Raw genomic sequence first — 25,519 nt, 5'->3', positions numbered from 1 at the left:
ATAGGCATAAGAATATCCTTAAGAGAAATGTAAGGAGCAAATAGGGTTGAAGTTGCCTAAAGGATACATGAAAAGGAGCAGACTACTTGGGCCAAGTGGTTCTTATCTGCCATCAAATTCTGTTTCTATGTAATACATTATTTCAATAGCCAATTTCTACATGAACTGAACTTTAGAATTTTAAAACTAATCATAGTGTCTTTATCATTTAAGAATAATTTAATTAATTTAAGTCTAATGTAATTTGATCTTGATTGGAATGTAGATGGGAAAATCGATCAATTCTTAGGTCTTTAAAAGTTTCTATGCCCTTTAATTCATTCAATCATTGTGCTTCATATTGCTTAGAAATAAATGGGATCAAGATATCAATGTCTGGGAGAGGAAAGATTGAAAGACTGTGGATGTCCTGAGCATACTTCTCAATGTCAGTCATTTTGAGTGTAAAACATAACCAAAGAGCAAAAATATATTGTCAGAAGTGGGATTTGAACCTACGCCTCTTTACAGAGACCAGAATTCCCATTAACTGGAAGAGTAGAATCTTGAGTCTGGTGTCTTAGACCGCTCGGCCATCCTGACAAGCACATCAGTATATCTAAACCTGCTTCCTGTTAGGGTTTATCATTTTACTATTTATATTTTTGATTGTGATTTTGACAAATAATTTGGCCTTGTTGAAAAAGGGGTCATTAAATCAAGATCTTAGATTAATGCATTTCCTCTAAAAGCTGTTTCTTAAATAACATTATTTAGGAAAAATGGCTCAAGCTAAAGTGTTATCCTTCAAAATTACTGTTGCCACCCTTTACTAAGGTCTTCATCCTAGCAGAACAGATTAGTTTGTCTTAGAAGTAAATTGTATATCACATTATATGTAAAGTCTAAGAGCCTTAAAATACTTTCGATGCCAATTATTCTTGTGTTTTATGTTTAGATTACTGAATACTAAAAGAATGTTGTGCAAACAATACTTATTCTTCAAAGAAAGAGATGTACAAGAACACAAGGACATGCACTGAAACTGGAGGGAGGTAGACTGAGAGGAAATTTGAAGAAAAATTACTTCACAGAAAGGGTAGTTGATAAATAGAAAAGCCTCCCATCCGATGTTGTTGAAGCTAAATGGTGAAACAATTTAAACACGCTTGGGATAGGCATAAGAATATCCTTAAGAGAAATGTAAGGAGCAAATAGGATTGAAGTTGCCAAAAGGATACATGAAAAGGAGCAGACTACGTGGGCCAAGTGGTTCTTATCTGCCATCAAATTCTGTTTCTATGTAAAACATTATTTCAACAGTCAATTTCTACATGAACTGAACTTTAGAATTTTAAAACTAATCATAGTGTCTTTATCATTTAAGAATAATTTAATTAATTTAAGTCTAATGTAATTTGATCTTGATTGGAATGTAGATGGGAAAATCGATCAATTCTTAGGTCTTTAACAGTTTCTATGCCCTTTAATTCATTCAATCATTGTGCTTCATATTGCTTAGAAATAAATGGGATCAAGATATCAATGTCTGGGAGAGGAAAGATTGAAAGACTGTGGATGTCCTGAGCATACTTCTCAATGTCGGTCATTTTGAGTGTAAAACATAACCAAAGAGCAAGAAAATATTGTCAGAAGTGGGATTTGAACCCACGCCTCTTTACAGAGACCAGAATTCCCATTAACTGGAAGAGTAGAATCTTGAGTCTGGCGCCTTAGACCGCTCGGCCATCCTGACATGCACATCAGTATGCCCAAACCTGCTTCCTGTTAGGGTTTATCATTTTACTATTTATATTTTTGATTGTGATTTTGACAAATAATTTGGCCTTGTTGAAAATGGGGTCATTAAATCAAGATCTTAGATTAATGCATTTCCTCTAAAAGCTGTTTCTTAAATAACATTATTTAGGAAAAATGGCTCAAGCTAAAGTGTTATCCTTCAAAATTACTGTTGCCACCCTTTACTAAGGTCTTCATCCTAGCAGAACAGATTAGTTTGTCTTAGAAGTAAATTGTATATCACGTTATATGTAAAGTCTAAGAGCCTTAAAATACTTTCAATGCCAATTATTCTTGTGTTTTCTGTTTAGATTACTGAATACTAAAAGAATGTTGTGCAAACAATACTTATTCTTCAAAGGAAGAGATGTACAAGAACACGAGGACATGCACTGAAACTGGAGGGAGGTAGACTGAGAGGAAATTTGATGAAAAATTACTTCACAGAAAGGGTAGTTGATAAATAGAAAAGCCTCCCATCCGATGTTGTTGAAGCTAAACGGTGAAACAATTTAAACACGCTTCGGATAGGCATAAGAATATCCTTAAGAGAAATGTAAGGAGCAAATAGGGTTGAAGTTGCCTAAAGGATACATGAAAAGGAGCAGACTACTTGGGCCAAGTGGTTCTTATCTGCCATCAAATTCTGTTTCTATGTAATACATTATTTCAATAGCCAATTTCTACATGAACTGAACTTTAGAATTTTAAAACTAATCATAGTGTCTTTATCATTTAAGAATAATTTAATTAATTAAGTCTAATGTAGTTTGATCTTGATTGGAATGTAGATGGGAAAATCGATCAATTCTTAGGTCTTTAAAAGTGTCTATGCCCTTTAATTCATTCAATCATTGTGCTTCATATTGCTTAGAAATAAATGGGATCAAGATATCAATGTCTGGGAGAGGAAAGATTGAAAGACTGTGGATGTCCTGAGCATACTTCTCAATGTCAGTCATTTTGAGTGTAAAACATAACCAAAGAGCAAAAATATATCGTCAGAAGTGGGATTTGAACCTACGCCTCTTTACAGAGACCAGAATTCCCATTAACTGGAAGAGTAGAATCTTGAGTCTGGTGTCTTAGACCGCTCGGCCATCCTGACAAGCACATCAGTATATCCAAACCTGCTTCCTGTTAGGGTTTATCATTTTACTATTTATATTTTTGATTGTGATTTTGACAAATAATTTGGCCTTGTTGAAAATGTGGTCATTAAATCAAGATCTTAGATTAATGCATTTCTTCTAAAAAGCTGTTTCTTAAATAACATTATTTAGGAAAAATGGCTCAAGCTAAAGTGTTATCCTTCAAAATTACTGTTGCCACCCTTTACTAAGGTCTTCATCCTAGCAGAACAGATTAGCTGTCTTAGAAGTAAATTGTATATCACGTTATATGTAAAGTCTAAGAGTCTTAAAATACTTTCAATGCCAATTATTCTTGTGTTTTATGTTTAGATTACTGAATACTAAAAGAATGTTGTGCAAACAATACTTATTCTTCAAAGGAAGAGATGTACAAGAACACGAGGACATGCACTGAAACTGGAGGGAGGTAGACTTAGAGGAAATTTGATGAAAAATTACTTCACAGAAAGGGTAGTTGATAAATAGAAAAGCCTCCCATCCGATGTTGTTGAAGCTAAACGGTGAAACAATTTAAACACGCTTAGGATAGGCATAAGAATATCCTTAAGAGAAATGTAAGGAGCAAATAGGATTGAAGTTGCCAAAAGGATACATGAAAAGGAGCAGACTACTTGGGCCAAGTGGTTCTTATCTGCCATCAAATTCTGTTTCTATGTAATACATTATTTCAATAGCCAATTTCTACATGAACTGAACTTTAGAATTTTAAAACTAATCATAGTGTCTTTATCATTTAAGAATAATTTAATTAATTTAAGTCTAATGTAATTTGATCTTGATTGGAATGTAGATGGGAAAATCGATCAATTCTTAGGTCTTTAAAAGTTTCTATGCCCTTTAATTCATTCAATCATTGTGCTTCATATTGCTTAGAAATAAATGGGATCAAGATATCAATGTCTGGGAGAGGAAAGATTGAAAGACTGTGGATGTCCTGAGCATACTTCTCAATGTCAGTCATTTTGAGTGTAAAACATAACCAAAGAGCAAAAATATATTGTCAGAAGTGGGATTTGAACCTACACCTCTTTACAGAGACCAGAATTCGCATTAACTGGAAGAGTAGAATCTTGAGTCTGGTGTCTTAGACCACTCGGCCATCCTGACAAGCACATCAGTATATCTAAACCTGCTTCCTGTTAGGGTTTATCATTTTACTATTTATATTTTTGATTGTGATTTTGACAAATAATTTGGCCTTGTTGAAAAAGGGGTCATTAAATCAAGATCTTAGATTAATGCATTTCCTCTAAAAGCTGTTTCTTAAATAACATTATTTAGGAAAAATGGCTCAAGCTAAAGTGTTATCCTTCAAAATTACTGTTGCCACCCTTTACTAAGGTCTTCATCCTAGCAGAACAGATTAGTTTGTCTTAGAAGTAAATTGTATATCACGTTATATGTAAAGTCTAAGAGCCTTAAAATACTTTCGATGCCAATTATTCTTGTGTTTTATGTTTAGATTACTGAATACTAAAAGAATGTTGTGCAAACAATACTTATTCTTCAAAGGAAGAGATGTACAAGAACACGAGGACATGCACTGAAACTGGAGGGAGGTAGACTTAGAGGAAATTTGAAGAAAAATTACTTCACAGAAAGGGTAGTTGATAAATAGAAAAGCCTCCCATCCGATGTTGTTGAAGCTAAATGGTGAAACAATTTAAACACGCTTGGGATAGGCATAAGAATATCCTTAAGAGAAAAGTAAGGAGCAAATAGGATTGAAGTTGCCTAAAGGATACATGAAAAGGAGCAGACTACATGGGCCAAGTGGTTCTTATCTGCCATCAAATTCTGTTTCTATGTAAAACATTATTTCAACAGTCAATTTCTACATGAACTGAACTTTAGAATTTTAAAACTAATCATAGTGTCTTTATCATTTAAGAATAATTTAATTAATTTAAGTCTAATGTAATTTGATCTTGATTGGAATGTAGATGGGAAAATCGATCAATTCTTAGGTCTTTAACATTTTCTATGCCCTTTAATTCATTCAATCATTGTGCTTCATATTGCTTAGAAATAAATGGGATCAAGATATCAATGTCTGGGAGAGGAAAGATTGATAGACTGTGGATGTCCTGAGCATACTTCTCAATGTCGGTCATTTTGAGTGTAAAACATAACCAAAGAGCAAGAAAATATTGTCAGAAGTGGGATTTGAACCCACGCCTCTTTACAGAGACCAGAATTCCCATTAACTGGAAGAGTAGAATCTTGAGTCTGGCGCCTTAGACCGCTCGGCCATCCTGACATTCACATCAGTATGTCCAAACCTGCTTCCTGTTAGGGTTTATCATTTTACTATTTATATTTTTGATTGTGATTTTGACAAATAATTTGGCCTTGTTGAAAATTGGGTCATTAAATCAAGATCTTAGATTAATGCATTTCTTCTAAAAGCTGTTTCTTAAATAACATTATTTAGGAAAAATGGCTCAAGCTAAAGTGTTATCCTTCAAAATTACTGTTGCCACCCTTTACTAAGGTCTTCATCCTAGCAGAACAGATTAGTTTGTCTTAGAAGTAAATTGTATATCACGTTCTATGTAAAGTCTAAGAGCCTTAAAATACTTTCGATGCCAATTATTCTTGTGTTTTATGTTTAGATTACTGAATACTAAAAGAATGTTGTGCAAACAATACTTATTCTTCAAAGGAAGAGATGTACAAGAACACGAGGACATGCACTGAAACTGGAGGGAGGTAGACTTAGAGGAAATTTGAAGAAAAATTACTTCACAGAAAGGGTAGTTGATAAATAGAAAAGCCTCCCATCCGATGTTGTTGAAGCTAAATGGTGAAACAATTTAAACACGCTTGGGATAGGCATAAGAATATCCTTAAGAGAAATGTAAGGAGCAAATAGGATTGAAGTTGCCAAAAGGATACATGAAAAGGAGCAGACTACGTGGGCCAAGTGGTTCTTATCTGCCATCAAATTCTGTTTCTATGTAAAACATTATTTCAACAGTCAATTTCTACATGAACTGAACTTTAGAATTTTAAAACTTATCATAATGTCTTTATCATTTAAGAATAATTTAATTAATTTAAGTCTAATGTAATTTGATCTTGATTGGAATGTAGATGGGAAAATCGATCAATTCTTAGGTCTTTAACAGTTTCTATGCCCTTTAATTCATTCAATTATTGTGCTTCATATTGCTTAGAAATAAATGGGATCAAGATATCAATGTCTGGGAGAGGAAAGATTGAAAGACTGTGGATGTCCTGAGCATACTTCTCAATGTCGGTCATTTTGAGTGTAAAACATAACCAAAGAGCAAGAAAATATTGTCAGAAGTGGGATTTGAACCCACGCCTCTTTACAGAGACCAGAATTCCCATTAACTGGAAGAGTAGAATCTTGAGTCTGGCACCTTAGACCGCTCGGCCATCCTGACATGCACATCAGTATGTCCAAACCTGCTTCCTGTTAGGGTTTATCATTTTACTATTTATATTTTTGATTGTGATTTTGACAAATAATTTGGCCTTGTTGAAAAAGGGGTCATTAAATCAAGATCTTAGATTAATGCATTTCCTCTAAAAGCTGTTTCTTAAATAACATTATTTAGGAAAAATGGCTCAAGCTAAAGTGTTATCCTTCAAAATTACTGTTGCCACCCTTTACTAAGGTCTTCATCCTAGCAGAACAGATTAGTTTATCTTAGAAGTAAATTGTATATCACGTTATATGTAAAGTCTAAGAGCCTTAAAATACTTTCGATGCCAATTATTCTTGTGTTTTATGTTTAGATTACTGAATACTAAAAGAATGTTGTGCAAACAATACTTATTCTTCAAAGGAAGAGATGTACAAGAACACGAGGACATGCACTGAAACTGGAGGGAGGTAGACTTAGAGGAAATTTGAAGAAAAATTACTTCACAGAAAGGGTAGTTGATAAATAGAAAAGCCTCCCATCCGATGTTGTTGAAGCTAAATGGTGAAACAATTTAAACACGCTTGGGATATTCATAAGAATATCCTTAAGAGAAATGTAAGGAGCAAATAGGATTGAAGTTGCCTAAAGGATACATGAAAAGGAGCAGACTACATGGGCCAAGTGGTTCTTATCTGCCATCAAATTCTGTTTCTATGTAAAACATTATTTCAACAGTCAATTTCTACATGAACTGAACTTTAGAATTTTAAAACTAATCATAGTGTCTTTATCATTTAAGAATAATTTAATTAATTTAAGTCTAATGTAATTTGATCTTGATTGGAATGTAGATGGGAAAATCGATCAATTCTTAGGTCTTTAACATTTTCTATGCCCTTTAATTCATTCAATCATTGTGCTTCATATTGCTTAGAAATAAATGGGATCAAGATATCAATGTCTGGGAGAGGAAAGATTGATAGACTGTGGATGTCCTGAGCATACTTCTCAATGTCGGTCATTTTGAGTGTAAAACATAACCAAAGAGCAAGAAAATATTGTCAGAAGTGGGATTTGAACCCACGCCTCTTTACAGAGACCAGAATTCCCATTAACTGGAAGAGTAGAATCTTGAGTCTGGCGCCTTAGACCGCTCGGCCATCCTGACATTCACATCAGTATGTCCAAACCTGCTTCCTGTTAGGGTTTATCATTTTACTATTTATATTTTTGATTGTGATTTTGACAAATAATTTGGCCTTGTTGAAAAAGGGGTCATTAAATCAAGATCTTAGATTAATGCATTTCCTCTAAAAGCTGTTTCTTAAATAACATTATTTAGGAAAAATGGCTCAAGCTAAAGTGTTATCCTTCAAAATTACTGTTGCCACCCTTTACTAAGGTCTTCATCCTAGCAGAACAGATTAGTTTGTCTTAGAAGTAAATTGTATATCACGTTATATGTAAAGTCTAAGAGCCTTAAAATACTTTCGATGCCAATTATTCTTGTGTTTTATGTTTAGATTACTGAATACTAAAAGAATGTTGTGCAAACAATACTTATTCTTCAAAGGAAGAGATGTACAAGAACACGAGGACATGCACTGAAACTGGAGGGAGGTAGACTTAGAGGAAATTTGAAGAAAAATTACTTCACAGAAAGGGTAGTTGATAAATAGAAAAGCCTCCCATCCGATGTTGTTGAAGCTAAATGGTGAAACAATTTAAACACGCTTGGGATATTCATAAGAATATCCTTAAGAGAAATGTAAGGAGCAAATAGGATTGAAGTTGCCTAAAGGATACATGAAAAGGAGCAGACTACATGGGCCAAGTGGTTCTTATCTGCCATCAAATTCTGTTTCTATGTAAAACATTATTTCAACAGTCAATTTCTACATGAACTGAACTTTAGAATTTTAAAACTAATCATAGTGTCTTTATCATTTAAGAATAATTTAATTAATTTAAGTCTAATGTAATTTGATCTTGATTGGAATGTAGATGGGAAAATCGATCAATTCTTAGGTCTTTAACATTTTCTATGCCCTTTAATTCATTCAATCATTGTGCTTCATATTGCTTAGAAATAAATGGGATCAAGATATCAATGTCTGGGTGAGGAAAGATTGATAGACTGTGGATGTCCTGAGCATACTTCTCAATGTCGGTCATTTTGAGTGTAAAACATAACCAAAGAGCAAGAAAATATTGTCAGAAGTGGGATTTGAACCCACGCCTCTTTACAGAGACCAGAATTCCCATTAACTGGAAGAGTAGAATCTTGAGTCTGGCGCCTTAGACCGCTCGGCCATCCTGACATTCACATCAGTATGTCCAAACCTGCTTCCTGTTAGGGTTTATCATTTTACTATTTATATTTTTGATTGTGATTTTGACAAATAATTTGGCCTTGTTGAAAATTGGGTCATTAAATCAAGATCTTAGATTAATGCATTTCTTCTAAAAGCTGTTTCTTAAATAACATTATTTAGGAAAAATGGCTCAAGCTAAAGTGTTATCCTTCAAAATTACTGTTGCCACCCTTTACTAAGGTCTTCATCCTAGCAGAACAGATTAGTTTGTCTTAGAAGTAAATTGTATATCACGTTATATGTAAAGTCTAAGAGCCTTAAAATACTTTCAATGCCAATTATTCTTGTGTTTTATGTTTAGATTACTGAATACTAAAAGAATGTTGTGCAAACAATACTTATTCTTCAAAGGAAGAGATGTACAAGAACACGAGGACATGCACTGAAACTGGAGGGAGGTAGACTTAGAGGAAATTTGATGAAAAATTACTTCACAGAAAGGGTAGTTGATAAATAGAAAAGCCTCCCATCCGATGTTGTTGAAGCTAAACGGTGAAACAATTTAAACACGCTTAGGATAGGCATAAGAATATCCTTAAGAGAAATGTAAGGAGCAAATAGGATTGAAGTTGCCAAAAGGATACATGAAAAGGAGCAGACTACGTGGGCCAAGTGGTTCTTATCTGCCATCAAATTCTGTTTCTATGTAAAACATTATTTCAACAGTCAATTTCTACATGAACTGAACTTTAGAATTTTAAAACTAATCATAGTGTCTTTATCATTTAAGAATAATTTAATTAATTTAAGTCTAATGTAATTTGATCTTGATTGGAATGTAGATGGGAAAATCGATCAATTCTTAGGTCTTTAACAGTTTCTATGCCCTTTAATTCATTCAATCATTGTACTTCATATTGCTTAGAAATAAATGGGATCAAGATATCAATGTCTGGGAGAGGAAAGATTGAAAGACTGTGGATGTCCTGAGCATACTTCTCAATGTCGGTCATTTTGAGTGTAAAACATAACCAAAGAGCAAGAAAATATTGTCAGAAGTGGGATTTGAACCCACACCTCTTTACAGAGACCAGAATTCCCATTAACTGGAAGAGTAGAATCTTGAGTCTGGCGCCTTAGACCGCTCGGCCATCCTGACAAGCACATCAGTATGTCCAAACCTGCTTCCTGTTAGGGTTTATCATTTTACTATTTATATTTTTGATTGTGATTTTGACAAATAATTTGGCCTTGTTGAAAAAGGGGTCATTAAATCAAGATCTTAGATTAATGCATTTCCTCTAAAAGCTGTTTCTTAAATAACATTATTTAGGAAAAATGGCTCAAGCTAAAGTGTTATCCTTCAAAATTACTGTTGCCACCCTTTACTAAGGTCTTCATCCTAGCAGAACAGATTAGTTTGTCTTAGAAGTAAATTGTATATCACGTTCTATGTAAAGTCTAAGAGCCTTAAAATACTTTCGATGCCAATTATTCTTGTGTTTTATGTTTAGATTACTGAATACTAAAAGAATGTTGTGCAAACAATACTTATTCTTCAAAGGAAGAGATGTACAAGAACACGAGGACATGCACTGAAACTGGAGGGAGGTAGACTTAGAGGAAATTTGAAGAAAAATTACTTCACAGAAAGGGTAGTTGATAAATAGAAAAGCCTCCCATCCGATGTTGTTGAAGCTAAATGGTGAAACAATTTAAACACGCTTGGGATAGGCATAAGAATATCCTTAAGAGAAATGTAAGGAGCAAATAGGATTGAAGTTGCCAAAAGGATACATGAAAAGGAGCAGACTACGTGGGCCAAGTGGTTCTTATCTGCCATCAAATTCTGTTTCTATGTAAAACATTATTTCAACAGTCAATTTCTACATGAACTGAACTTTAGAATTTTAAAACTTATCATAATGTCTTTATCATTTAAGAATAATTTAATTAATTTAAGTCTAATGTAATTTGATCTTGATTGGAATGTAGATGGGAAAATCGATCAATTCTTAGGTCTTTAACAGTTTCTATGCCCTTTAATTCATTCAATTATTGTGCTTCATATTGCTTAGAAATAAATGGGATCAAGATATCAATGTCTGGGAGAGGAAAGATTGAAAGACTGTGGATGTCCTGAGCATACTTCTCAATGTCGGTCATTTTGAGTGTAAAACATAACCAAAGAGCAAGAAAATATTGTCAGAAGTGGGATTTGAACCCACGCCTCTTTACAGAGACCAGAATTCCCATTAACTGGAAGAGTAGAATCTTGAGTCTGGCACCTTAGACCGCTCGGCCATCCTGACATGCACATCAGTATGTCCAAACCTGCTTCCTGTTAGGGTTTATCATTTTACTATTTATATTTTTGATTGTGATTTTGACAAATAATTTGGCCTTGTTGAAAAAGGGGTCATTAAATCAAGATCTTAGATTAATGCATTTCCTCTAAAAGCTGTTTCTTAAATAACATTATTTAGGAAAAATGGCTCAAGCTAAAGTGTTATCCTTCAAAATTACTGTTGCCACCCTTTACTAAGGTCTTCATCCTAGCAGAACAGATTAGTTTGTCTTAGAAGTAAATTGTATATCACGTTATATGTAAAGTCTAAGAGCCTTAAAATACTTTCGATGCCAATTATTCTTGTGTTTTATGTTTAGATTACTGAATACTAAAAGAATGTTGTGCAAACAATACTTATTCTTCAAAGGAAGAGATGTACAAGAACACGAGGACATGCACTGAAACTGGAGGGAGGTAGACTTAGAGGAAATTTGAAGAAAAATTACTTCACAGAAAGGGTAGTTGATAAATAGAAAAGCCTCCCATCCGATGTTGTTGAAGCTAAATGGTGAAACAATTTAAACACGCTTGGGATATTCATAAGAATATCCTTAAGAGAAATGTAAGGAGCAAATAGGATTGAAGTTGCCTAAAGGATACATGAAAAGGAGCAGACTACATGGGCCAAGTGGTTCTTATCTGCCATCAAATTCTGTTTCTATGTAAAACATTATTTCAACAGTCAATTTCTACATGAACTGAACTTTAGAATTTTAAAACTAATCATAGTGTCTTTATCATTTAAGAATAATTTAATTAATTTAAGTCTAATGTAATTTGATCTTGATTGGAATGTAGATGGGAAAATCGATCAATTCTTAGGTCTTTAACAGTTTCTATGCCCTTTAATTCATTCAATCATTGTGCTTCATATTGCTTAGAAATAAATGGGATCAAGATATCAATGTCTGGGAGAGGAAAGATTGAAAGACTGTGGATGTCCTGAGCATACTTCTCAATGTCAGTCATTTTGAGTGTAAAACATAACCAAAGAGCAAAAATATATTGTCGGAAGTGGGATTTGAACCTACGCCTCTTTACAGAGACCAGAATTCCCATTAACTGGAAGAGTAGAATCTTGAGTCTGGTGTCTTAGACCGCTCGGCCATCCTGACATGCACATCAGTATGTCCAAACCTGCTTCCTGTTAGGGTTTATCATTTTACTATTTATATTTTTGATTGTGATTTTGACAAATAATTTGGCCTTGTTGAAAAAGGGGTCATTAAATCAAGATCTTAGATTAATGCATTTCCTCTAAAAGCTGTTTCTTAAATAACATTATTTAGGAAAAATGGCTCAAGCTAAAGTGTTATCCTTCAAAATTACTGTTGCCACCCTTTACTAAGGTCTTCATCCTAGCAGAACAGATTAGTTTGTCTTAGAAGTAAATTGTATATCACGTTATATGTAAAGTCTAAGAGCCTTAAAATACTTTCGATGCCAATTATTCTTGTGTTTTATGTTTAGATTACTGAATACTAAAAGAATGTTGTGCAAACAATACTTATTCTTCAAAGGAAGAGATGTACAAGAACACGAGGACATGCACTGAAACTGGAGGGAGGTAGACTTAGAGGAAATTTGAAGAAAAATTACTTCACAGAAAGGGTAGTTGATAAATAGAAAAGCCTCCCATCCGATGTTGTTGAAGCTAAATGGTGAAACAATTTAAACACGCTTGGGATATTCATAAGAATATCCTTAAGAGAAATGTAAGGAGCAAATAGGATTGAAGTTGCCTAAAGGATACATGAAAAAGAGCAGACTACATGGGCCAAGTGGTTCTTATCTGCCATCAAATTCTGTTTCTATGTAAAACATTATTTCAACAGTCAATTTCTACATGAACTGAACTTTAGAATTTTAAAACTAATCATAGTGTCTTTATCATTTAAGAATAATTTAATTAATTTAAGTCTAATGTAATTTGATCTTGATTGGAATGTAGATGGGAAAATCGATCAATTCTTAGGTCTTTAACAGTTTCTATGCCCTTTAATTCATTCAATCATTGTGCTTCATATTGCTTAGAAATAAATGGGATCAAGATATCAATGTCTGGGAGAGGAAAGATTGAAAGACTGTGGATGTCCTGAGCATACTTCTCAATGTCAGTCATTTTGAGTGTAAAACATAACCAAAGAGCAAAAATATATTGTCGGAAGTGGGATTTGAACCTACGCCTCTTTACAGAGACCAGAATTCCCATTAACTGGAAGAGTAGAATCTTGAGTCTGGTGTCTTAGACCGCTCGGCCATCCTGACAAGCACATCAGTATGTCCAAATCTGCTTCCTATTAGGGTTTATCATTTTACTATTTATATTTTTGATTGTGATTTTGACAAATAATTTGGCCTTGTTGAAAAAGGGGTCATTAAATCAAGATCTTAGATTAATGCATTTCCTCTAAAAGCTGTTTCTTAAATAACATTATTTAGGAAAAATGGCTCAAGCTAAAGTGTTATCCTTCAAAATTACTGTTGCCATCCTTTACTAAGGTCTTCATCCTAGCAGAACCGATTAGTTTGTCTTAGAAGTAAATTGTATATCACATTATATGTAAAGTCTAAGAGCCTTAAAATACTTTCGATGCCAATTATTCTTGTGTTTTATGTTTAGATTACTGAATACTAAAAGAATGTTGTGCAAACAATACTTATTCTTCAAAGGAAGAGATGTACAAGAACACGAGGACATGCACTGAAACTGGAGGGAGGTAGACTTAGAGGAAATTTGAAGAAAAATTACTTCACAGAAAGGGTAGTTGATAAATAGAAAAGCTTCCCATCCGATGTTGTTGAAGCTAAATGGTGAAACAATTTAAACACGCTTAGGATAGGCATAAGAATATCCTTAAGAGAAATGTAAGGAGCAAATAGGATTGAAGTTGCCAAAAGGATACATGAAAAGGAGCAGACTACGTGGGCCAAGTGGTTCTTATCTGCCATCAAATTCTGTTTCTATGTAAAACATTATTTCAACAGTCAATTTCTACATGAACTGAACTTTAGAATTTTAAAACTAATCATAGTGTCTTTATCATTTAAGAATAATTTAATTAATTTAAGTCTAATGTAATTTGATCTTGATTGGAATGTAGATGGGAAAATCGATCAATTCTTAGGTCTTTAACAGTTTCTATGCCCTTTAATTCATTCAATCATTGTACTTCATATTGCTTAGAAATAAATGGGATCAAGATATCAATGTCTGGGAGAGGAAAGATTGAAAGACTGTGGATGTCCTGAGCATACTTCTCAATGTCGGTCATTTTGAGTGTAAAACATAACCAAAGAGCAAGAAAATATTGTCAGAAGTGGGATTTGAACCCACGCCTCTTTACAGAGACCAGAATTCCCATTAACTGGAAGAGTAGAATCTTGAGTCTGGCGCCTTAGACCGCTCGGCCATCCTGACAAGCACATCAGTATGTCCAAACCTGCTTCCTGTTAGGGTTTATCATTTTACTATTTATATTTTTGATTGTGATTTTGACAAATAATTTGGCCTTGTTGAAAAAGGGGTCATTAAATCAAGATCTTAGATTAATGCATTTCCTCTAAAAGCTTTTTCTTAAATAACATTATTTAGGAAAAATGGCTCAAGCTAAAGTGTTATCCTTCAAAATTACTGTTGCCACCCTTTACTAAGGTCTTCATCCTAGCAGAACAGATTAGTTTGTCTTAGAAGTAAATTGTATATCACGTTATATGTAAAGTCTAAGAGCCTTAAAATACTTTCGATGCCAATTATTCTTGTGTTTTATGTTTAGATTACTGAATACTAAAAGAATGTTGTGCAAACAATACTTATTCTTCAAAGGAAGAGATGTACAAGAACACGAGGACATGCACTGAAACTGGAGGGAAGTAGACTTAGAGGAAATTTGATGAAAAATTACTTCACAGAAAGGGTAGTTGATAAATAGAAAAGCCTCCCATCCGATGTTGTTGAAGCTAAATGGTGAAACAATTTAAACACGCTTCGGATAAGCATAAGAATATCCTTAAGAGAAATGTAAGGAGCAAATAGGGTTGAAGTTGCCTAAAGGATACATGAAAAGGAGCAGACTACATGGGCCAAGTGGTTCTTATCTGCCATCAAATTCTGTTTCTATGTAATACATTATTTCAATAGCCAATTTCTACATGAACTGAACTTTAGAATTTTAAAACTAATCATAGTGCCTTTATCATTTAAGAATAATTTAATTAATTTAAGTCTAATGTAATTTGATCTTCATTGGAATGTAGATGGGACAATCGATCAATTCTTAGGTCTTTAAAAGTTTACATGCCCTTTAAATCAATCAATCATTGTGCTTCATATTGCTTAGAAATAAATGGGATCAAGATATCAATGTCTGGGAGAGGAAAGATTGAAAGACTGTGGATGTCCTGAGCATACTTCTCAATGTCGGTCATTTTGAGTGTAAAACATAACCAAAGAGCAAGAAAATATTGTCAGAAGTGGGATTTGAACCCACGCCTCTTTACAGAGACCAGAATTCCCATTAACTGGAAGAGTAGAATCTTGAGTCTGACGCCTTAGACTGCTCGGCCATCCTGACATGCACATCAGTATGCCCAAACCTGCTTCCTGTTAGGGTTTATCATTTTACTATTTATATTTTTGATTGTGATTTTGACAAATAATTTGGCCTTGTTGAAAATGGGGTCATTAAATCAAGATCTTAGATTAATGCATTTCCTCTAAAAGCTGTTTCTTAAATAACATTATTTAGGAAAAATGGCTCAAGCTAAAGTGTTATCCTTCAAAATTACTGTTGCCACCCTTTACTAAGGTCTTCATCCTAGCAGAACAGATTAGTTTGTCTTAGAAGTAAATTGTATATCACGTTATATGTAAAGTCTAAGAGCCTTAAAATACTTTCAATGCCAATTATTCTTGTGTTTTATGTTTAGATTACTGAATACTAAAAGAATGTTGTGCAAACAATACTTATTCTTCAAAGGAAGAGATGTACAAGAACACGAGGACATGCACTGAAACTGGAGGGAGGTAGACTGAGAGGAAATTTGATGAAAAATTACTTCACAGAAAGGGTAGTTGATAAATAGAAAAGCCTCCCATCCGATGTTGTTGAAGCTAAATGGTGAAACAATTTAAACACGCTTCGGATAGGCATAAGAATATCCTTAAGAGAAATGTAAGGAGCAAATAGGGTTGAAGTTGCCTAAAGGATACATGAAAAGGAGCAGACTACATGGGCCAAGTGGTTCTTATCTGCCATCAAATTCTGTTTCTATGTAATACATTATTTCAATAGCCAATTTCTACATGAACTGAACTTTAGAATTTTAAAACTAATCATAGTGTCTTTATCATTTAAGAATAATTTAATTAATTAAGTCTAATGTAGTTTGATCTTGATTGGAATATAGATGGGAAAATCGATCAATTCTTAGGTCTTTAAAAGTGTCTATGCCCTTTAATTCATTCAATCATTGTGCTTCATATTGCTTAGAAATAAATGGGATCAAGATATCAATGTCTGGGAGAGGAAAGATTGAAAGACTGTGGATGTCCTGAGCATACTTCTCAATGTCAGTCATTTTGAGTGTAAAACATAACCAAAGAGCAAAAATATATTGTCAGAAGTGGGATTTGAACCTACGCCTCTTTACAGAGACCAGAATTCCCATTAACTGGAAGAGTAGAATCTTGAGTCTGGTGTCTTAGACCGCTCGGCCATCCTGACAAGCACATCAGTATGTCCAAACCTGCTTCCTGTTAGGGTTTATCATTTTACTATTTATATTTTTGATTGTGATTTTGACAAATAATTTGGCCTTGTTGAAAAAGGGGTCATTAAATCAAGATCTTAGATTAATGCATTTCCTCTAAAAGCTGTTTCTTAAATAACATTATTTAGGAAAAATGGCTCAAGCTAAAGTGTTATCCTTCAAAATTACTGTTGCCACCCTTTACTAAGGTCTTCATCCTAGCAGAACAGATTAGTTTGTCTTAGAAGTAAATTGTATATCACGTTCTATGTAAAGTCTAAGAGCCTTAAAATACTTTCGATGCCAATTATTCTTGTGTTTTATGTTTAGATTACTGAATACTAAAAGAATGTTGTGCAAACAATACTTATTCTTCAAAGGAAGAGATGTACAAGAACACGAGGACATGCACTGAAACTGGAGGGAGGTAGACTTAGAGGAAATTTGAAGAAAAATTACTTCACAGAAAGGGTAGTTGATAAATAGAAAAGCCTCCCATCCGATGTTGTTGAAGCTAAATGGTGAAACAATTTAAACACGCTTCGGATAGGCATAAGAATATCCTTAAGAGAAATGTAAGGAGCAAATAGGGTTGAAGTTGCCTAAAGGATACATGAAAAGGAGCAGACTACATGGGCCAAGTGGTTCTTATCTGCCATCAAATTCTGTTTCTATGTAATACATTATTTCAATAGCCAATTTCTACATGAACTGAACTTTAGAATTTTAAAACTAATCATAGTGCCTTTATCATTTAAGAATAATTTAATTAATTTAAGTCTAATGTAATTTGATCTTGATTGGAATGTAGATGGGACAATCGATCAATTCTTAGGTCTTTAAAAGTTTACATGCCCTTTAAATCAATCAATCATTGTGCTTCATATTGCTTAGAAATAAATGGGATCAAGATATCAATGTCTGGGAGAGGAAAGATTGAAAGACTGTGGATGTCCTGAGCATACTTCTCAATGTCGGTCATTTTGAGTGTAAAACATAACCAAAGAGCAAGAAAATATTGTCAGAAGTGGGATTTGAACCCACGCCTCTTTACAGAGACCAGAATTCCCATTAACTGGAAGAGTAGAATCTTGAGTCTGACGCCTTAGACCGCTCGGCCATCCTGACATGCACATCAGTATGCCCAAACCTGCTTCCTGTTAGGGTTTATCATTTTACTATTTATATTTTTGAATGTGATTTTGACAAATAATTTGGCCTTGTTGAAAATGGGGTCATTAAATCAAGATCTTAGATTAATGCATTTCCTCTAAAAGCTGTTTCTTAAATAACATTATTTAGGAAAAATGGCTCAAGCTAAAGTGTTATCCTTCAAAATTACTGTTGCCACCCTTTACTAAGGTCTTCATCCTAGCAGAACAGATTAGTTTGTCTTAGAAGTAAATTGTATATCACGTTATATGTAAAGTCTAAGAGCCTTAAAATACTTTCAATGCCAATTATTCTTGTGTTTTATGTTTAGATTACTGAATACTAAAAGAATGTTGTGCAAACAATACTTATTCTTCAAAGGAAGAGATGTACAAGAACACGAGGACATGCACTGAAACTGGAGGGAGGTAGACTGAGAGGAAATTTGATGAAAAATTACTTCACAGAAAGGGTAGTTGATAAATAGAAAAGCCTCCCATCCGATGTTGTTGAAGCTAAATGGTGAAACAATTTAAACACGCTTCGGATAGGCATAAGAATATCCTTAAGAGAAATGTAAGGAGCAAATAGGGTTGAAGTTGCCTAAAGGATACATGAAAAGGAGCAGACTACATGGGCCAAGTGGTTCTTATCTGCCATCAAATTCTGTTTCTATGTAATACATTATTTCAATAGCCAATTTCTACATGAACTGAACTTTAGAATTTTAAAACTAATCATAGTGTCTTTATCATTTAAGAATAATTTAATTAATTAAGTCTAATGTAGTTTGATCTTGATTGGAATATAGATGGGAAAATCGATCAATTCTTAGGTCTTTAAAAGTGTCTATGCCCTTTAATTCATTCAATCATTGTGCTTCATATTGCTTAGAAATAAATGGGATCAAGATATCAATGTCTGGGAGAGGAAAGATTGAAAGACTGTGGATGTCCTGAGCATACTTCTCAATGTCAGTCATTTTGAGTGTAAAACATAACCAAAGAGCAAAAATATATTGTCAGAAGTGGGATTTGAACCTACGCCTCTTTACAGAGACCAGAATTCCCATTAACTGGAAGAGTAGAATCTTGAGTCTGGTGTCTTAGACCGCTCGGCCATCCTGACAAGCACATCAGTATGTCCAAACCTGCTTCCTGTTAGGGTTTATCATTTTACTATTTATATTTTTGATTGTGATTTTGACAAATAATTTGGCCTTGTTGAAAAAGGGGTCATTAAATCAAGATCTTAGATTAATGCATTTCCTCTAAAAGCTGTTTCTTAAATAACATTATTTAGGAAAAATGGCTCAAGCTAAAGTGTTATCCTTCAAAATTACTGTTGCCACCCTTTACTAAGGTCTTCATCCTAGCAGAACAGATTAGTTTGTCTTAGAAGTAAATTGTATATCACGTTCTATGTAAAGTCTAAGAGCCTTAAAATACTTTCGATGCCAATTATTCTTGTGTTTTATGTTTAGATTACTGAATACTAAAAGAATGTTGTGCAAACAATACTTATTCTTCAAAGGAAGAGATGTACAAGAACACGAGGACATGCACTGAAACTGGAGGGAGGTAGACTTAGAGGAAATTTGAAGAAAAATTACTTCACAGAAAGGGTAGTTGATAAATAGAAAAGCCTCCCATCCGATGTTGTTGAAGCTAAACGGTGAAGCAATTTAAACACGCTTCGGATAGGCATAAGAATATCCTTAAGAGAAATGTAAGGAGCAAATAGGGTTGAAGTTGATTAAAGGATACATGAAAAGGAGCAGACTACATGGGCCAAGTGGTTTTTATCTGCCATCAAATTCTGTTTCTATGTAATACATTATTTCAATAGTCAATTTCTACATGAACTGAACTTTAGAATTTTAAAACTAATCATAGTGTCTTTATCATTTAAGAATAATTTAATTAATTTAAGTCTAATGTAATTTGATCTTGATTGGAATGTAGATGGGAAAATCGATCAATTCTTAGGTCTTTAAAAGTTTCTATGCCCTTTAATTCATTCAATCATTGTGCTTCATATTGCTTAGAAATAAATGGGATCAAGATATCAATGTCTGGGAGAGGAAAGATTGAAAGACTGTGGATGTCCTGAGCATACTTCTCAATGTCAGTCATTTTGAGTGTAAAACATAACCAAAGAGCAAAAATATATTGTCAGAAGAGGGATTTGAACCTACGCCTCTTTACAGAGACCAGAATTCCCATTAACTGGAAGAGTAGAATCTTGAGTCTGGCGCCTTAGACCGCTCGGCCATCCTGACAAGCACATCAGTATGTCTAAACCTGCTTCCTGTTAGGGTTTATCATTTTACTATTTATATTTTTGATTGTGATTTTGACAAATAATTTGGCCTTGTTGAAAAAGGGGTCATTAAATCAAGATCTTAGATTAATGCATTTCCTCTAAAAGCCGTTTCTTAAATAACATTATTTAGGAAAAATGGCTCAAGCTAAAGTGTTATCCTTCAAAATTACTGTTGCCACCCTTTACTAAGGTCTTCATCCTAGCAGAACCGATTAGTTTGTCTTAGAAGTAAATTGTATATCACGTTATATGTAAAGTCAAAGAGCCTTAAAATACTTTCGATGCCAATTATTCTTGTGTTTTATGTTTAGATTACTGAATACTAAAAGAATGTTGTGCAAACAATACTTATTCTTCAAAGGAAGAGATGTACAAGAACACGAGGACATGCACTGAAACTGGAGGGAGGTAGACTTAGAGGAAATTTGAAGAAAAATTACTTCACAGAAAGGGTAGTTTATAAATAGAAAAGCCTCCCATCCGATGTTGTTGAAGCTAAATGGTGAAACAATTTAAACACGCTTGGGATAGGCATAAGAATATCCATAAGAGAAATGTAAGGAGCAAATAGGATTGAAGTTGCCTAAAGGATACATGAAAAGGAGCAGACTACGTGGGCCAAGTGGTTCTTATCTGCCATCAAATTCTGTTTCTATGTAAAACATTATTTCAACAGTCAATTTCTACATGAACTGAACTTTAGAATTTTAAAACTAATCATAGTGTCTTTATCATTTAAGAATAATTTAATTAATTTAAGTCTAATGTAATTTGATCTTGATTGGAATGTAGATGGGAAAATCGATCAATTCTTAGGTCTTTAACAGTTTCTATGCCCTTTAATTCATTCAATCATTGTGCTTCATATTGCTTAGAAATAAATGGGATCAAGATATCAATGTCTGGGAGAGGAAAGATTGATAGACTGTGGATGTCCTGAGCATACTTCTCAATGTCGGTCATTTTGAGTGTAAAACATAACCAAAGAGCAAGAAAATATTGTCAGAAGTGGGATTTGAACCCACGCCTCTTTACAGAGACCAGAATTCCCATTAACTGGAAGAGTAGAATCTTGAGTCTGGTGTCTTAGACCGCTCGGCCTTCCTGACAAGCACATCAGTATGTCTAAACCTGCTTCCTGTTAGGGTTTATCATTTTACTATTTATATTTTTGATTGTGATTTTGACAAATAATTTGGCCTTGTTGAAAATGGGGTCATTAAATCAAGATCTTAGATTAATGCATTTCCTCTAAAAGCTGTTTCTTAAATAACATTATTTAGGAAAAATGGCTCAAGCTAAAGTGTTATCCTTCAAAATTACTGTTGCCACCCTTTACTAAGGTCTTCATCCTAGCAGAACAGATTAGTTTGTCTTAGAAGTAAATTGTATATCACGTTATATGTAAAGTCTAAGAGCCTTAAAATACTTTCAATGCCAATTATTCTTGTGTTTTATGTTTAGATTACTGAATACTAAAAGAATGTTGTGCAAACAATACTTATTCTTCAAAGGAAGAGATGTACAAGAACACGAGGACATGCACTGAAACTGGAGGGAGGTAGACTGATAGGAAATTTGATGAAAAATTACTTCACAGAAAGGGTAGTTGATAAATAGAAAAGCCTCCCATCCGATGTTGTTGCAGCTAAATGGTGAAACAATTTAAACACGCTTCGGATAGGCATAAGAATATCCTTAAGAGAAATGTAAGGAGCAAATAGGGTTGAAGTTGCCTAAAGGATACATGAAAAGGAGCAGACTACATGGGCCAAGTGGTTCTTATCTGCCATCAAATTCTGTTTCTATGTAATACATTATTTCAATAGCCAATTTCTACATGAACTGAACTTTAGAATTTTAAAACTAATCATAGTGTCTTTATCATTTAAGAATAATTTAATTAATTAAGTCTAATGTAGTTTGATCTTGATTGGAATATAGATGGGAAAATCGATCAATTCTTAGGTCTTTAAAAGTGTCTATGCCCTTTAATTCATTCAATCATTGTGCTTCATATTGCTTAGAAATAAATGGGATCAAGATATCAATGTCTGGGAGAGGAAAGATTGAAAGACTGTGGATGTCCTGAGCATACTTCTCAATGTCAGTCATTTTGAGTGTAAAACATATCCAAAGAGCAAAAATATATTGTCAGAAGTGGGATTTGAACCTACGCCTCTTTACAGAGGCCAGAATTCCCATTAACTGGAAGAGTAGAATCTTGAGTCTGGTGTCTTAGACCGCTCGGCCATCCTGACAAGCACATCAGTATGTCCAAACCTGCTTCCTGTTAGGGTTTATCATTTTACTATTTATATTTTTGATTGTGATTTTGACAAATAATTTGGCCTTGTTGAAAAAGGGGTCAGTAAATCAAGATCTTAGATTAATGCATTTCCTCTAAAAGCTGTTTCTTAAATAACATTATTTAGGAAAAATGGCTCAAGCTAAAGTGTTATCCTTCAAAATTACTGTTGCCACCCTTTACTAAGGTCTTCATCCTAGCAGAACAGATTAGTTTGTCTTAGAAGTAAATTGTATATCACGTTCTATGTAAAGTCTAAGAGCCTTAAAATACTTTCGATTCCAATTATTCTTGTGTTTTATGTTTAGATTACTGAATACTAAAAGAATGTTGTGCAAACAATACTTATTCTTCAAAGGAAGAGATGTACAAGAACACGAGGACATGCACTGAAACTGGAGGGAGGTAGACTTAGAGGAAATTTGAAGAAAAATTACTTCACAGAAAGGGTAGTTGATAAATAGAAAAGCCTCCCATCCGATGTTGTTGAAGCTAAATGGTGAAACAATTTAAACACGCTTGGGATAGGCATAAGAATATCCTTAAGAGAAATGTAAGGAGCAAATAGGATTGAAGTTGCCAAAAGGATACATGAAAAGGAGCAGACTACGTGGGCCAAGTGGTTCTTATCTGCCATCAAATTCTGTTTCTATGTAAAACATTATTTCAACAGTCAATTTCTACATGAACTGAACTTTAGAATTTTAAAACTTATCATAGTGTCTTTATCATTTAAGAATAATTTAATTAATTTAAGTCTAATGTAATTTGATCTTGATTGGAATGTAGATGGGAAAATTGATCAATTCTTAGGTCTTTAACAGTTTCTATGCCCTTTAATTCATTCAATCATTGTGCTTCATATTGCTTAGAAATAAATGGGATCAAGATATCAATGTCTGGGAGAGGAAAGATTGAAAGACTGTGGATGTCCTGAGCATACTTGTCAATGTCGGTCATTTTGAGTGTAAAACATAACCAAAGAGCAAGAAAATATTGTCAGAAGTGGGATTTGAACCCACGCCTCTTTACAGAGACCAGAATTCCCATTAACTGGAAGAGTAGAATCTTGAGTCTGGCGCCTTAGACCGCTCGGCCATCCTGACATGCACATCAGTATGTCCAAACCTGCTTCCTGTTAGGGTTTATCATTTTACTATTTATATTTTTGATTGTGATTTTGACAAATAATTTGGCCTTGTTGAAAAAGGGGTCATTAAATCAAGATCTTAGATTAATGCATTTCCTCTAAAAGCTGTTTCTTAAATAACATTATTTAGGAAAAATGGCTCAAGCTAAAGTGTTATCCTTCAAAATTACTGTTGCCACCCTTTACTAAGGTCTTCATCCTAGCAGAACAGATTAGTTTGTCTTAGAAGTAAATTGTATATCACATTATATGTAAAGTCTAAGAGCCTTAAAATACTTTCGATGCCAATTATTCTTGTGTTTTATGTTTAGATTACTGAATACTAAAAGAATGTTGTGCAAACAATACTTATTCTTCAAAGGAAGAGATGTACAAGAACACGAGGACATGCACTGAAACTGGAGGGAGGTAGACTTAGAGGAAATTTGAAGAAAAATTACTTCACAGAAAGGGTAGTTGATAAATAGAAAAACCTCCCATCCGATGTTGTTGAAGCTAAATGGTGAAACAATTTAAACACGCTTGGGATAGGCATAAGAATATCCTTAAGAGAAATGTAAGGAGCAAATAGGATTGAAGTTGCCTAAAGGATACATGAAAAGGAGCAGACTACATGGGCCAAGTGGTTCTTATCTGCCATCAAATTCTGTTTCTATGTAAAACATTATTTCAACAGTCAATTTCTACATGAACTGAACTTTAGAATTTTAAAACTAATCATAGTGTCTTTATCATTTAAGAATAATTTAATTAATTTAAGTCTAATGTAATTTGATCTTGATTGGAATGTAGATGGGAAAATCGATCAATTCTTAGGTCTTTAACAGTTTCTATGCCCTTTAATTCATTCAATCATTGTGCTTCATATTGCTTAGAAATAAATGGGATCAAGATATCAATGTCTGGGAGAGGAAAGATTGATAGACTGTGGATGTCCTGAGCATACTTCTCAATGTCGGTCATTTTGAGTGTAAAACATAACCAAAGAGCAAGAAAATATTGTCAGAAGTGGGATTTGAACCCACGCCTCTTTACAGAGACCAGAATTCCCATTAACTGGAAGAGTAGAATCTTGAGTCTGGCGCCTTAGACCGCTCAGCCATCCTGACATTCACATCAGTATGTCCAAACCTGCTTCCTGTTAGGGTTTATCATTTTACTATTTATATTTTTGATTGTGATTTTGACAAATAATTTGGCCTTGTTGAAAATGGGGTCATTAAATCAAGATCTTAGATTAATGCATTTCTTCTAAAAGCTGTTTCTTAAATAACATTATTTAGGAAAAATGGCTCAAGCTAAAGTGTTATCCTTCAAAATTACTGTTGCCACCCTTTACTAAGGTCTTCATCCTAGCAGAACAGATTAGTTTGTCTTAGAAGTAAATTGTATATCACGTTATATGTAAAGTCTAAGAGCCTTAAAATACTTTCAATGCCAATTATTCTTGTGTTTTATGTTTAGATTACTGAATACTAAAAGAATGTTGTGCAAACAATACTTATTCTTCAAAGGAAGAGATGTACAAGAACACGAGGACATGCACTGAAACTGGAGGGAGGTAGACTTAGAGGAAATTTGAAGAAAAATTACTTCACAGAAAGGGTAGTTGATAAATAGAAAAGCCTCCCATCCGATGTTGTTGAAGCTAAATGGTGAAACAATTTAAACACGCTTGGGATAGGCATAAGAATATCCTTAAGAGAAATGTAAGGAGCAAATAGGATTGAAGTTGCCTAAAGGATACATGAAAAGGAGCAGACTACGTGGGCCAAGTGGTTCTTATCTGCCATCAAATTCTGTTTCTATGTAAAACATTATTTCAACAGTCAATTTC

General features: G+C 33.9%; 12 non-coding genes across 12 annotated transcripts; all 12 read right to left on the bottom strand.

Moving 5' to 3' along the window:
• Nucleotides 1-1,626: 1,626 nt before the first annotated feature.
• On the bottom strand, nucleotides 1,627-1,735 carry TRNAL-CAA (transfer RNA leucine (anticodon CAA)). Its single transcript has 2 exons — nucleotides 1,698-1,735; nucleotides 1,627-1,672 (listed from the first exon to the last, which is right to left on the bottom strand). It is a non-coding gene; the product is annotated as a tRNA-Leu (tRNA).
• Nucleotides 1,736-5,084: 3,349 nt separating this feature from the next.
• On the bottom strand, nucleotides 5,085-5,193 carry TRNAL-CAA (transfer RNA leucine (anticodon CAA)). Its single transcript has 2 exons — nucleotides 5,156-5,193; nucleotides 5,085-5,130 (listed from the first exon to the last, which is right to left on the bottom strand). It is a non-coding gene; the product is annotated as a tRNA-Leu (tRNA).
• A 1,044-nt stretch (nucleotides 5,194-6,237) lies between these two features.
• On the bottom strand, nucleotides 6,238-6,346 carry TRNAL-CAA (transfer RNA leucine (anticodon CAA)). Its single transcript has 2 exons — nucleotides 6,309-6,346; nucleotides 6,238-6,283 (listed from the first exon to the last, which is right to left on the bottom strand). It is a non-coding gene; the product is annotated as a tRNA-Leu (tRNA).
• Nucleotides 6,347-7,390: 1,044 nt separating this feature from the next.
• On the bottom strand, nucleotides 7,391-7,499 carry TRNAL-CAA (transfer RNA leucine (anticodon CAA)). Its single transcript has 2 exons — nucleotides 7,462-7,499; nucleotides 7,391-7,436 (listed from the first exon to the last, which is right to left on the bottom strand). It is a non-coding gene; the product is annotated as a tRNA-Leu (tRNA).
• A 1,044-nt stretch (nucleotides 7,500-8,543) lies between these two features.
• On the bottom strand, nucleotides 8,544-8,652 carry TRNAL-CAA (transfer RNA leucine (anticodon CAA)). The gene is made up of 2 exons: nucleotides 8,615-8,652; nucleotides 8,544-8,589 (listed from the first exon to the last, which is right to left on the bottom strand). It is a non-coding gene; the product is annotated as a tRNA-Leu (tRNA).
• A 1,044-nt stretch (nucleotides 8,653-9,696) lies between these two features.
• TRNAL-CAA (transfer RNA leucine (anticodon CAA)) lies at nucleotides 9,697-9,805 on the bottom strand. Its single transcript has 2 exons — nucleotides 9,768-9,805; nucleotides 9,697-9,742 (listed from the first exon to the last, which is right to left on the bottom strand). It is a non-coding gene; the product is annotated as a tRNA-Leu (tRNA).
• Nucleotides 9,806-10,849: 1,044 nt separating this feature from the next.
• Nucleotides 10,850-10,958, bottom strand: TRNAL-CAA (transfer RNA leucine (anticodon CAA)). The gene is made up of 2 exons: nucleotides 10,921-10,958; nucleotides 10,850-10,895 (listed from the first exon to the last, which is right to left on the bottom strand). It is a non-coding gene; the product is annotated as a tRNA-Leu (tRNA).
• A 3,350-nt stretch (nucleotides 10,959-14,308) lies between these two features.
• On the bottom strand, nucleotides 14,309-14,417 carry TRNAL-CAA (transfer RNA leucine (anticodon CAA)). Its single transcript has 2 exons — nucleotides 14,380-14,417; nucleotides 14,309-14,354 (listed from the first exon to the last, which is right to left on the bottom strand). It is a non-coding gene; the product is annotated as a tRNA-Leu (tRNA).
• A 1,044-nt stretch (nucleotides 14,418-15,461) lies between these two features.
• Nucleotides 15,462-15,570, bottom strand: TRNAL-CAA (transfer RNA leucine (anticodon CAA)). The gene is made up of 2 exons: nucleotides 15,533-15,570; nucleotides 15,462-15,507 (listed from the first exon to the last, which is right to left on the bottom strand). It is a non-coding gene; the product is annotated as a tRNA-Leu (tRNA).
• A 2,196-nt stretch (nucleotides 15,571-17,766) lies between these two features.
• On the bottom strand, nucleotides 17,767-17,875 carry TRNAL-CAA (transfer RNA leucine (anticodon CAA)). The gene is made up of 2 exons: nucleotides 17,838-17,875; nucleotides 17,767-17,812 (listed from the first exon to the last, which is right to left on the bottom strand). It is a non-coding gene; the product is annotated as a tRNA-Leu (tRNA).
• Nucleotides 17,876-23,529: 5,654 nt separating this feature from the next.
• Nucleotides 23,530-23,638, bottom strand: TRNAL-CAA (transfer RNA leucine (anticodon CAA)). The gene is made up of 2 exons: nucleotides 23,601-23,638; nucleotides 23,530-23,575 (listed from the first exon to the last, which is right to left on the bottom strand). It is a non-coding gene; the product is annotated as a tRNA-Leu (tRNA).
• A 1,044-nt stretch (nucleotides 23,639-24,682) lies between these two features.
• TRNAL-CAA (transfer RNA leucine (anticodon CAA)) lies at nucleotides 24,683-24,791 on the bottom strand. The gene is made up of 2 exons: nucleotides 24,754-24,791; nucleotides 24,683-24,728 (listed from the first exon to the last, which is right to left on the bottom strand). It is a non-coding gene; the product is annotated as a tRNA-Leu (tRNA).
• Nucleotides 24,792-25,519: the final 728 nt, after the last annotated feature.

Source organism: Taudactylus pleione, unplaced genomic scaffold (genome assembly GCF_031769625.1).
Source record: "Taudactylus pleione unplaced genomic scaffold, aTauple2 ptg000612l, whole genome shotgun sequence".
In the NCBI taxonomy this organism is placed as follows: Eukaryota; Metazoa; Chordata; class Amphibia; order Anura; family Myobatrachidae; genus Taudactylus; species Taudactylus pleione.
Note: the sequence above shows the minus strand (reverse complement) of the source record. Positions and strands in the feature narration are given on the sequence as shown.